The 11,844-nt window shown below is 40.1% G+C and overlaps 1 protein-coding gene across 1 annotated transcript in view; it reads right to left on the bottom strand.

The window, feature by feature from the left end:
* NSD3 (nuclear receptor binding SET domain protein 3) overlaps positions 1-10,151 on the bottom strand; it is a 99,971-nt gene extending 89,820 nt beyond the window's left edge. Inside the window, exon 1 of the mRNA XM_007469785.1 lies at positions 10,099-10,151. The gene's annotated coding sequence lies outside the window, so the exon portion shown is untranslated. The remainder of the gene's footprint in view (positions 1-10,098) is intronic.
* Between the last annotated feature and the right edge of the window lie 1,693 nt (positions 10,152-11,844).

Raw genomic sequence — 11,844 nt, 5'->3', positions numbered from 1 at the left:
CTTTCCCTAACAAATTTTTAAATTACAGAAAACAGGTTTGAGATTGCTCAAATTTTACTTTCTTTTACCATATCAAGGCAAGGTATCACAGAAATGATAATGTAGTTTTTAAAGTACTAAGCAATTAATTTATCACAATATCTAAAATGATAATTTACTAAGTTTATTTTTCCTATAAAGACCAGGGGTTTTTCTTCTCTTCTTTTTTTTTTTTTTTTTTTTTTTTTTTTTTTTTTTTTTTGGTTCATCAGGTTTATCACTTAAGTACTTTAGGTTCAATTATATTCAACATTTCATTTTAAAAATAAACAATAAAAGAACATGAGGAACTTCATACCATATATTCAAATTTTACATTATCACCTATTTGCTTAATCAGAACATGAAGCATTGGTGAAGCTATAGCCATCATGCTTTTGTAATAACAACAGTGGAAGTAAATTTGGACTGGAAAGTTAACTTCATGTTCCTACTTGTAACAGCATGAATTCTCTTTACCAACTGAGAAACACCCATATAACCCATGCAAAGATTCTGCTCAAGCACTAACTAACATTCAACTTTTAACTTCTATAAAAGTGAGTTTAGGCCAACTGATTCACATCTTCATTGATGAAATATTCGACTAAAGACTAACTCATTTTGCATATGCTATTATTCTTATATTTTTAAAAAGTCATTTATTATCAGCTACATGCCTGGTCCAGTTCTAGGCACACTCTAGCACTTCTAGTTTAGATCCCTATAATTGCAAAAAGTAGTCATTTTCATCTCCAATTCAGAGGTAAGAACACTGAGCCCCAGTGGTAGAGGTACGGTGGGAATAAGAACTCGGGTCTCCCTGACACTTGCCCTACGACTCCACTGCCCATCGAGTTAAAAAAAAAAAAAAAAAAAGTTTTGTTAAATGGCTTAAAGCAAACAGAACAACTTTCAGGGTGAAGGTCAGTTAGAGCAAAGCAAACCTCTCAATAAAAAGAAAGCCATACATTTTATACAATAAGTTTGCTATAGTTAACTATATAGGTATAGCATACTTTCCATAGACATTTCCTAATATAAGGTGTTTCTGAATAAAATTTGAATGAAAAGAAAGGTAATTTATTTTATTTTATTATTTGTTTTTTTTGCGGTACGCGGGTGTCTCACTGTTGTGGCCTCTCCCATTGCGGAGCACAGGCTCCGGACGCGCAGGCCCAGCGGCCATGGCTCATGGGCCCAACCGCTCCGCGGCATGCGTGATCCTCCCAGACCGGGGCACAAACCCGCGTCCCCTGCATCGGCAGGCGGACTCCCAACCACTGCGCCACCAGGGAAGCCCAAAAGAAAGGTATTTTAAACCACATACAACGCTTTCTCAATAAAGGCATCGTGACTGAACGGAAAGATAATTTTATAATTCAAAAAATCTACCACATCCTTTGTTTTATAAGCTTAAACTTTATGTCATGTTTTCTTAACACAGGAATATGAGCATCTTGTTTTCATAGATGACTTTTAAAATCTCCATAAATTGATATAAAGTATATATCATCAATTACAACTCAATAAGGCTGGAAATAAATTTTTTCAAAATAAGTGATAGGAATTATAAAGAAAAAATGTATCACACAAGCTGCTGTGTTCTTGTATACCTGTACTACATTTTAAAAACCACAAATAAATGCAGTTTTTAAAAACAAAGCCTTTCTGATATTGCTAGGAGTTTAAATTGGTTCAAACCTTGCTGGAAATGTTCTAAAATCGACTGTGGAGATGGTGCACAATTCTATGAATACACTAAAAACCACTGCATTGTACATTTTAAATGGGTAACTTGTACGGTATGTGAATTATTTCTCAACGAAACTGTTATTAAAAAAAAAAACCTTTCTGGAGAAAATATTGGAAATATGTGTCAAAAACTTTTGTAATGTTCAGACCTGTTAAGTAATTCTACTTTTAGGAATTTATTGTAATCAAATCATTACAGTCATACAACTTTTTAAATATGTAAGAATGTTCATCAAATTTTATCTAAAAATTGTAAACTGCCTAAAACACCATCAACAGAATAATGGTAAATAGATATGGCACAACCATACAATGAAATTATATATCAGTTTAAAAAATCACATTCTCAAAAAAATTTATTTCACAATAAAGCAGGTTATAAAATATTATATACTATTCCAATTTGTAAAACAAAAAAATACAGGTATGCATAAGAAAAACACTGGAAAGATACAGAACAAAATGTTAACTGTAGTTGTTTCCAGTTGGTAGGATTTCAGATGATTTTAACCTTCTTTATACCTCACTGGTTTTCAATTTCTCTACAATAAACAACGCTTTCATAACTTAAACATAATAAATGTTATTTTAAAACTACCAGCCATTTTGGAAAGTACAAATTTTCCATTAAAAATTAAAAACTAATAGGGCTGGGGGTAGTGGTGGTGGTGGGATGAATTAGGAGATTGGGAATGACATGTATACACTAATATGTATGAAATAGATAACTAATAAGAACCTGCTGTATAAAAATAAATTTTAAAAGAAGATTCTATAAAAAAAAAACCTAATAGGGCTATCAGCATTTCTTAGGGGTACTGTGTGTGTGTGGACCTATATGCATATGGATGTAATACCTTAATTAAGACCTTAACCTCAAAACCCTAATTCTATGACACAATAAAATAAATTCTAATGATCAAGGCTAAATTGTACAGGTGATAACAACACAGAAAGCATGAGATGACCAAAAGTATATTAACCCTACTTCATATACAAAGCCAAATTACCTACTTTAGGTTTAAAAAACTATTATATTAAATTATGTGTGTTTCCACATCTAGGAAAACTCAACATATACAGTCATTTCAAGATTTAAAATAATTATTTCTCATCCTTGCAGGAGAAAAAAATAGCAAGGGATGTATTTAACCTTCACCCAGAATAAAAAAGAACAACATTCTATTGGAATTTTAGGTGAAGCATAGCATGAAGTTTCTCACCACAATCAAATATGAAATACCATATTGCAATGTATTTGGATCCGGCAGAAATCAAGAAAAACACAGACAGCTTAAAGTAACAAAATTATAATAGCCAAATAAAGGCTTTAATTTATGTATGCAGATGTGTTATTAAAATGTCCTTCTTTAAGTCCACATTGCAGAGTTTTACGCAAATAGTCTGTATTCATCAGGTAGTCAGAGGGGAAAAATAACTTAACTTTGGGACTTCCCTGGTGGCGTGGTGGTTAAGAATCCACCTGCCAATGCAGGGGACATCGGTTCGAGCCCTGGTCCGGGAAGATCCACATGCCGCGGAGCAACTAAGCCCATGCGTCACAGCTACTGAGACTGCACTCTAGAGCCTGCGAGCCACAACTACTGAGGCTGTGCACCACAATTACTGAAGCCCGCGCGCCTAGAGCCCGTGCTCCGCAACAAGAGAAGCCACCGCAATGAGAAGCCCGTGCACCACAACGAAGAGTAGCCCCCGCTCTCCACAACAAGAGAAAGCCCGCGCGCAGCAATAAAGACCCAACGCAGCCAAAAATGAACAAATTAATAAAATTTTAAAAAATTCTCAAAAAAATTCAACTGTTTTCTGCTATCAAAATCCTCCAAAGTCAACATTTAACCTTTCCATACATATAAGAAAATATGTCTAGAAAGTGAGGGAAGCACATTGAAGTAGGTTTCTCCAGTTAAAAAAGAAATCTGGTTCACCTAGCCAAGATGCAGACAAGGTAAGAATCAAGAGGCACCAAGGACGGAAGAGTCAACTTAGATTGCCACTGTTCAGGTTAATACTTTTTCTAATCGTTACATTAATGTGAAAGCAAGAGAGTCAAACCAGTTTTTGTAAATAAGATACTTAAGTTAGGATATCACAGATACAGGCAAAATCTGACATTTCCTAAGCAAAAGCCATTGTTAGAGTCTGCACATAAATCTAAAACCAGTAGTCACTGAATCCTACCAAAAACTGCATCAGAGATGAACTCTGAAGAAACAGCTTTATGCAACGTGGCATGATTCTTGTAGGATTCAGCATTATTTTTTGTTTCACATTCATTAGTAAAGCACCAAGATTTCAAATGACTAAATGACTACACTAAATGTTAGGAAACTTTTTTTTAATTGTCTAGATAACCCTTTTGATAACGACAAATAAAAACTGGCGATTCAGTTTTTACCTGTGCTGACTCCTCATGGTTATTAATTTTTCAGCTTTCTTTTCAGCACAGTGTTATCCCTCAAGTCCAACTACCACCAAGACAATACCACTTAAACCAATGAGACTGTCTCTGCAGCTTTTCTTACAGGGCATATTACCTGGGTGGTGACTATATGATGTTTGTTTTCTAATTATTTGTTTATACCGTACATTTAGTTTTTATGCTTTTATCTTTATATGTCATGTTTTACAAAAGTCTTTAAAATGCACTTTTTTGTTTGTTTGTTTGTTTTTTGCGGTACGTGGGCCTCTCACTGCTGTGGCCTCTCCCGTTGCGGAGCACAGGCTCCGGACGCACAGGCTCAGCGGCCATGGCTCACGGGCCCAGCCGCTCCGCAGCATGTGGGATCTTCCCGGACCGGGGCACGAACCCGCGTCCCCTGCATCAGCAGGCGGACTCTCAACCACTGCGCCACCAGGGAAGCCCTAAAATGCACTTTAAAAAGTCTTTGCTTGTTTGTTTTTTATGTACAGTTTTCTTAAGACTCCACAGCTAAGAGATGTGAGTAACATAAGACTCACTAGACACAATATACCATTTTGGCTACAGCCAAAACGCCAGTGGGCAAGCCTCCACATGAGACTTCCTAATCTTTTGAATCTCAAATAAATTTGATAAACTAAATTTTATTTTACCCACAAAATCTCAGGAAGCCACACATTTCTTAAATTTAAAATACCTACTTATTTAAATTGAGTTAAATAATTATTGTGCTTTCCAACTTCACACACACACACACACACACACACACACACAGAAGTTATTGTGCTGGAATTCTATCAAACATCTCAGAAGATACCACAAAAAACAAAGTATTATTAGATAATAATTTCATATACGTATATGGTTAAAATGGAAACTATATGAATATAAATTTGTAAAATTTTCCTATTCACTCTCTCAATATAGTTCTAAATCTAGATGAAAGAGGGAACATAGTAGAAAAAAGAATTCTCATTGTAGATCAGTCAATGATAACACAGATTCACATTTAAAATTTAAGAATAAGCCAAGAATCATTTATCAAAGAGCTTTTCAAATGCAAAATTTTGTCAATAAGCAGATGTACTTTAGAAGTAACAAAACACATCTATCTAGTAAAAACTGAACATTCTCCAAATCACAAAATTTTAAATATGCCTTTTTCCTTCTTTTCATGCCACCCTGTACTAGCACAACATAATACAGAAGTGTTTAGAAGTACTTATTAAGTCCTGAATAAGGTCAACAATAAAAACAAAATGAAAAACCTCTGAGTATTTAAAAAATGTGTTAGGTAGTCATAGTATAATCAGTTTCTTAAATTTATCTTTATTTATATTTATTAAAAGATTAGCCTGCAGAAATAAAGCTCACCATTCATTTAAAAACTCAAATGCAGGCTTCCCTGGTGGCGCAGTGGTTGAGAGTCCGCCTGCCGATGCAGGGGACGCGCGTTCGTGCCCCGGTCCGGGAAGATCCCACATGCCGCGGAGCGGCTGGGCCCGTGAGCCATGGCCGCTGAGCCTGTGCGTCCGGAGCCTGTGCTCCGCAACGGGAGAGGCCACAAACAGTGAGAGGCCCGCGTACCGCAAAACAAAACAAAACAAAAAACTCAAATGCTGGACATGTTTATTAACACATGAATAAGTCATCTTAGTTGCTCTTTCAAAAAATAATAGACTCCTATTTTTTTTTTTTTAGTAAAACTAAAAACAGCAATGCACCAAAACAGATTTTATGGATAGATACCAAATTCTAAACCTTTTTAAAGCTTTAATGATTTTAATTTTTTAAGTGTCTAAAACAGACTTTTTGTTTTAAAGGAATTCAATGAATAAGTATCCACGGTTATGAATTTTCTTCTTGATAGTAAAAAATAATTAAAAATAATCAGTGATGCCTAAGATTTTTTTAAAACTTGTTTTCAATTAGGTATTCTTTCCAAGTTCTTTTCCAGCACCATGATAGACCTCTTATTTTTTAATTTCATTGATAATTTTATTAAAACAGGAAAAATTCTGCCAAAACCACTTCATTACCCAAAATACAAACTTCAAGATACCTGGACAAGACTCATTTATGCATGTAAAATTATTTTGTATAAATACTATATGTACAACATGGTGAACAAAGTATGGAAAAAGAGAAGCAAGAGCCTTTACCTTACTGCAACTTAAGCCCCTTGTGCTCATTATACTAACCATGCCTAACCTTGAGCATTCCCCCTCACCTTGAGCTTTCACAGAATGCACAAATACTTCCACAATAATGACGTAACATGATGTGGTATAAAGAGTCAAGTGACAGGTTCTTCACCAAAGCCTTGGACTTAATTTCTCTGGTCTCAGTGATTTCTCTTGTAAAATAAAGTAGTTGGACTATATCTCTTCCATTTAAATAGGCTGTTAGGGACTTAATTCAGGCCCTGCTACATTACTTGTAATAGCAAAAACTTGTTAACAACTTTATGTTAATATTAATCAATATTTCAAACAATGGAATACTATATGACCCTTAAAAAAAAGAAAGCTGTAGGTCCATATGTGCTTGTTTGAAAGGATGTCCCAGGTAGCCTACTAAAACAAAAAAGCAAAATGCAAACTGTGTGATAGAATTTGTATGTATTTTAAGACAGATGTATGTACATACGTACAGAAATTTTCTAGGACACCCAAGAAACTTCAAAATGGTTGTTAGTGGAGAACAGAGTGTTAACTTTTTTTTAAACCTCTTATAGTCTTTTATAATATTTCAAAAAAAATTAAATAATGAACGTGTATTATTTTTATGAATCTTTACTACAAGAAAATAAAAGTAAAGGTCTGCTGATCAGGTTTTATAATTAGAAAAGACCTGGGTTCGTATACTGGCTTTGCTGTTTACCATCTGTGTGTTATTAAGGTGTTTAACCTCAATCTCTCCATCTGTAAAAAAGGAGTTAACAGTACTAACCCTCCCACAACTGTTGAGAGGATGAAAGGAAATCATCCATATAAGACATTTAGCGCAGCACATTGTTAAAGGACAACAGCTATTAGTAGCCATTACTAGGCTTATTATAAATATTATTATAAATTCCAGAAATGGAGTGTCTTTTAGAATCAGACAACTGACTAAAGGCTTTGACAATTCATTCAAGGATGACCAATCTCAAAGGCAACCAATTTCCTTAACCCCAAACTCATTCAATCTGACCAGTATAAGAAAGGGCATATCTATTAACTTAAAGTTAAAAAAAAAAAAAGCTATCACAGGTAGCAGGTGAGCTGATGAGGGACATGGTAATCAGAGCACAGTCTAGGTTTTAATTAAGTATCAACTAACTAGAGTAGCCTTCTTCATTACATGTGGATACCTAGCCAGGAGCCAGAATACTCATGACAACTGGGCAGGCGACATTTATCTTTACAAAATGCTGAATATCTAGGAAAAAACTTTTTTTTTTAAAGTAATTCAAGCTTCCAAGAGTCTTTTCTTATTTTAATATACAATTTCTCATTTTCCTAAAAATTTATGGCACTGATGGTTCATTCACAAATTAATTACAAATAACATGTCAATCAAGTGAGAGATATAAAAATGAAATCTCCATAAAAATAAATTCCAAAAAAGCATACTGAATGGATTTTTTGAGTGTAACTTTTTCTCATAAGATTTTAAAAAATTCAGGCTGAATATTATCAAATCAAAATAAGTTGTATATCTGACCTCTATACTAAAAGTGCTCTCCCAAAGTAACACTGTTAACAATATTCAATTTAATTTTTCCAGCAGACCAAGAACACATCCTAAAATTCTATATAACAACTTGAAAGGATGAGGAATTAGGATAGATTAAATCAATATGTAGCACAACTGGTTTGAGTCCATCATATTACAATTTTAACAGGCCTTCCTGGTATTAGAGAACAGTTTCAATACCAATATGACGGATTAAAGTTTGGATTCTCCCAATTACAATGATAAAACAAAAACAAAAGGTCACACACATTTAATCCTTTTCAATATGAAAATGAAATAGGCTCCACTTAGTTCAGCTACTGTAAGTTTGTTAGTATTTAAAGCTTTAGAATAGTAACTATTTCAAATCACAGAAGTAGGTACACTTGAATACATTTGAGAGTTACTGTAGCTTTCCTGAGAGTGACCTGAAGTTCCCACCAAAAAATCCTGGCACCTGAATGACGCTCTGAGCTCTGCATGCCTGCTTCATAGATCACTGCACTGTGCTGAACTGACATTTGGAGATTGTACCGGGCAATTGTATGAAAGCAAAGAGAAAGGATGGAAGAGAGTTTATTTTAAAAAAGAAAACACTTCTTAACACACCCATCACCTATAAGCAAGAGCCATCAGAAACACCATTTTAAAATACACACATTTCTAATTTTCCAACACGCAAACTACAGCGAGCAGATAATGTACCACAGCAGACCTTCCTACCCCTCCTCTCCCCTCACACAGTGCTTTGCCGAGAGCACAAGCCCAAGTAAAATAACCGAGGCAATTTCCTTGTTTACTTAAAGAATTGCAGAAAACATGTTGACTGCTTCTGAGGCTTCTGAAACAAATGAATTTTCAATATTTAAAAGCCTTTTCATGATCATGTTTGAAATAAGAGTAGTAAGGATTCCTTCAGCTAGTAAAAAATATAGTTTTAACTTTATTAAATGGGTTAAATTTTACACCGCAGTTCATTAGCATGCCTTGTTCGCAACCAGAAGGAAAAGGGGAAGGGGGGGGCAGCAAAACACACAAGATGGAAAACATTACTACCTCCTTTGGTGGTTATGAATAATTTTAAATGACCCCAAGATGTATGGGAAGAGTTCATGAATAGAAAGAAAGGGGGTTAACAATCTGAACTGGCCCCTTCCAGATTCATACTGATGTCGGAGAGAAGGAATTTATTTACACTGCAGTGCCTGGCAGCAAACATGGCTGCCCCTGCCCCCTTTAAATCTGAATAGTCTTCACTCCTCACCAAAACCATCAAATTATGGCCATGTCTCTCTCTGTCTTGCTACCATTACACGAACACACCTCCCACTCCCTCAAAGCACCTCAAAGCTGTAAAACCCACACCTCCCCATTTCACAACACCATAACCACTAGCTTCTCCATTATCTAGCCTTGAAAGAAAAGGCACAGAATACACACAAATATAGGAACAAAAGGCTTTCCCTTCCTAACACTTTAACAACCCCCTTCCCCTTCTTTTCCTCCCACTCTGTGACGCTTGGCCCATAGTTCTCATCCTTCTCAACATTCAGTTAATTTCCTTCCCGAGCCCGATCCTGGGTCTCCCAGTTCCTGAGTCTATTTCCTATCTTCCTATTGCATCCCGTCTCAAGCATTTCTCATCCCTTTTTCCTAATCCACCTTTTCCTCCACTTCCATTCCCTCGTGTCTCCCTTGAGGCCCCATCTCTCCACCTAATTCTTTCTCCTTCCCCCAGACTCTCCTAGTTCCCATACTCCACCCCCAAACCTGCCTACTTCTCTGTCCGCCCAGGTCTCTAATCTCCAAACCTAACTCTTCTCCTCTCCCCCTGCCCCTCCCCCGTTCCATCTTTATCCCCGCCCCCATCCCACCTCTACTCCCAATTCCCAGCTTAGCGCCACTCCATCCCTTATCCCAATCCTACCTCTCCTGCCCCACCTCCCAATCCCCTCCATATCCCCCGCCTTGCTCCATCCTTCTAGACTCCCCTCGAGCCCTTTCAGGCCACCCGCTAGTCCTCCCATCCTTGCTAAGGTCTCTCTCCCTACCCGGGTCCCATCCCTAGGTCGCCCCCTCCTCGCCGTCCCCACCTCAGCGCTTCCTTCCAGCGCGCGCGCACACAAACACACACACACACACACACACACACGCATTCACTTTACCTTCACTTTGTTCCATTCTAACCCCCCGGCCGTGTCAGTACGATCACAGGAGACACACGGAGGCCCGGAGTAGGGCTGGGGTGCAGGCAGCCGCCGGGGCCGCGGGAGGAGGAGGCGGAACCAAGCTAGGCCGCATGAAATCCCCGGGCTAGATTTCCCCCGCGCCGGACGCCTCTGCCATGGCGGCCGGCACCGAGGAGGGCCACGGCCAGGCCGGGCCGGGCGCGCAGCAAGAGGAGGAAGACTGCGGGCGGTGGGGTGGGCAGCGGAGCCGGAGGGATGGGGGTCGCCGCGCAGCTGCAGCTGCCAGAGACCAGCCCGTGGCTGGCGGCCGGGCTGGGGCAGCAGGGTCGTTGTCGGGGCTCGACTCGGCCTCGCACGCCTCTCCGCGGCGACCAGTGGACAGTCCCCCTCCGCCTCCACCTCCGTCTTGGTCACCGCCGCCGCCCGCTCCCGCCGCCACAGGCACCGCCGCCGCCGCCGCGCACAAAGCCCCCCCCACCCCGACTCTCGGGGCGCCGCCGCCGCCAAATCCTCAGCCGCTCATTGGCCGCTGGCCGCGGCGCCAGCCGGGAAATGCAGTCCGGGGCTGGGGGCGCAGTGGGCTAAAGGAGGAAGAAGCCAGTCGGCGGGCGGAAAGGAGGGGCTGGGGGAGAACCTGAAACGCCAGCAGCCCGGCGGGGTCTCGACTAGAAGTGAGACCGCAGGCGATAAAGGCAGAGAGACAGAAAGGCACGACGCGGAGGAGAGTGAAAAACAAAACAAAACTAGAAGGCAGGATAGAGGTTGGGCCTGGGAGGCGAAAGTGTGCTCACGCGTGTTCTTTGATGGTTCTAACAGCACATGTCAATCACCAGGTGGGACTGCTCGGGGTGACACTGCGATGCGCTCCCTAGACCTTAGAAATCCCCTACAAACGGGCGCCCGGTTAAGATGAGCGGGAAAGGGGACAGCGATTTCTGTGCCTCCCTGGTTTTCTCCCGCCCGACAGCTGTCACAGAGGAGCTCCCTGTCCCACCGGGCTCTGCGTGTGGCAGCGATTTCCGACCGGAGCCTTGGGGGACAGTCTCGGATGGCAGGCTCCTCGGACGCCTCCCTGGCAGGCCCCGGGCCCCACACGCCTGCTTCCTTCTCGCCCCGCGGGCCCGGGGGCTTGTGGGTAACAGGGGGAAGGAAGGCAGAGCCTTCCGCACCCCAACCCAGAGGGACCTGCGGGCTTCCCGCCCGTCACGTGCCGGGCCCTGCGCTGCTCGCGGCTAGACCTGCGCTTTGAGGGATGAGGGCGTTTGTCCCAGACAGAGCTCACGTACGCAAGAATGAGAGGACGAAGCGGGAGTCAAGATTCTCTGTAACCCTATATCCCTTCCCATCCTAGGAAATTTATGTGAAACAATAGAAGGTACCAGGTACGTGACACAGTAAACTCGTCTTGCAGGAGTGGGTCGATTTGGTGATATTTCCAGGGGCCTGGTGATAATGACTTAGAACGGCGTAGCACAGACATGAAAGTACAAAGGAAACACAGGCAGCGACCAGATGAGGAAACCAATACTCCGTTCTGAGAATAATAAAGTCATATCACTAGACCTTAGACTCTCCATCGACGTTACAGTGCTGTATCTATTTGGTACCTTTACAGGCAATCCCTGCTACCTTTATCTTTAAATACCACTTAAACAGGAAATTAAAAGATTCCTACAGACCAATTATTTTCATGATTTCTAATTTTGCATTCGTTTAAAACAC

This window comes from Lipotes vexillifer, unplaced genomic scaffold, assembly GCF_000442215.2.
Source record: "Lipotes vexillifer unplaced genomic scaffold, Lipotes_vexillifer_v1.1 scaffold1383, whole genome shotgun sequence".
Classification (NCBI taxonomy): domain Eukaryota; kingdom Metazoa; phylum Chordata; class Mammalia; order Artiodactyla; family Lipotidae; genus Lipotes; species Lipotes vexillifer.
This window is presented reverse-complemented; position numbering and strand designations above follow the sequence as displayed.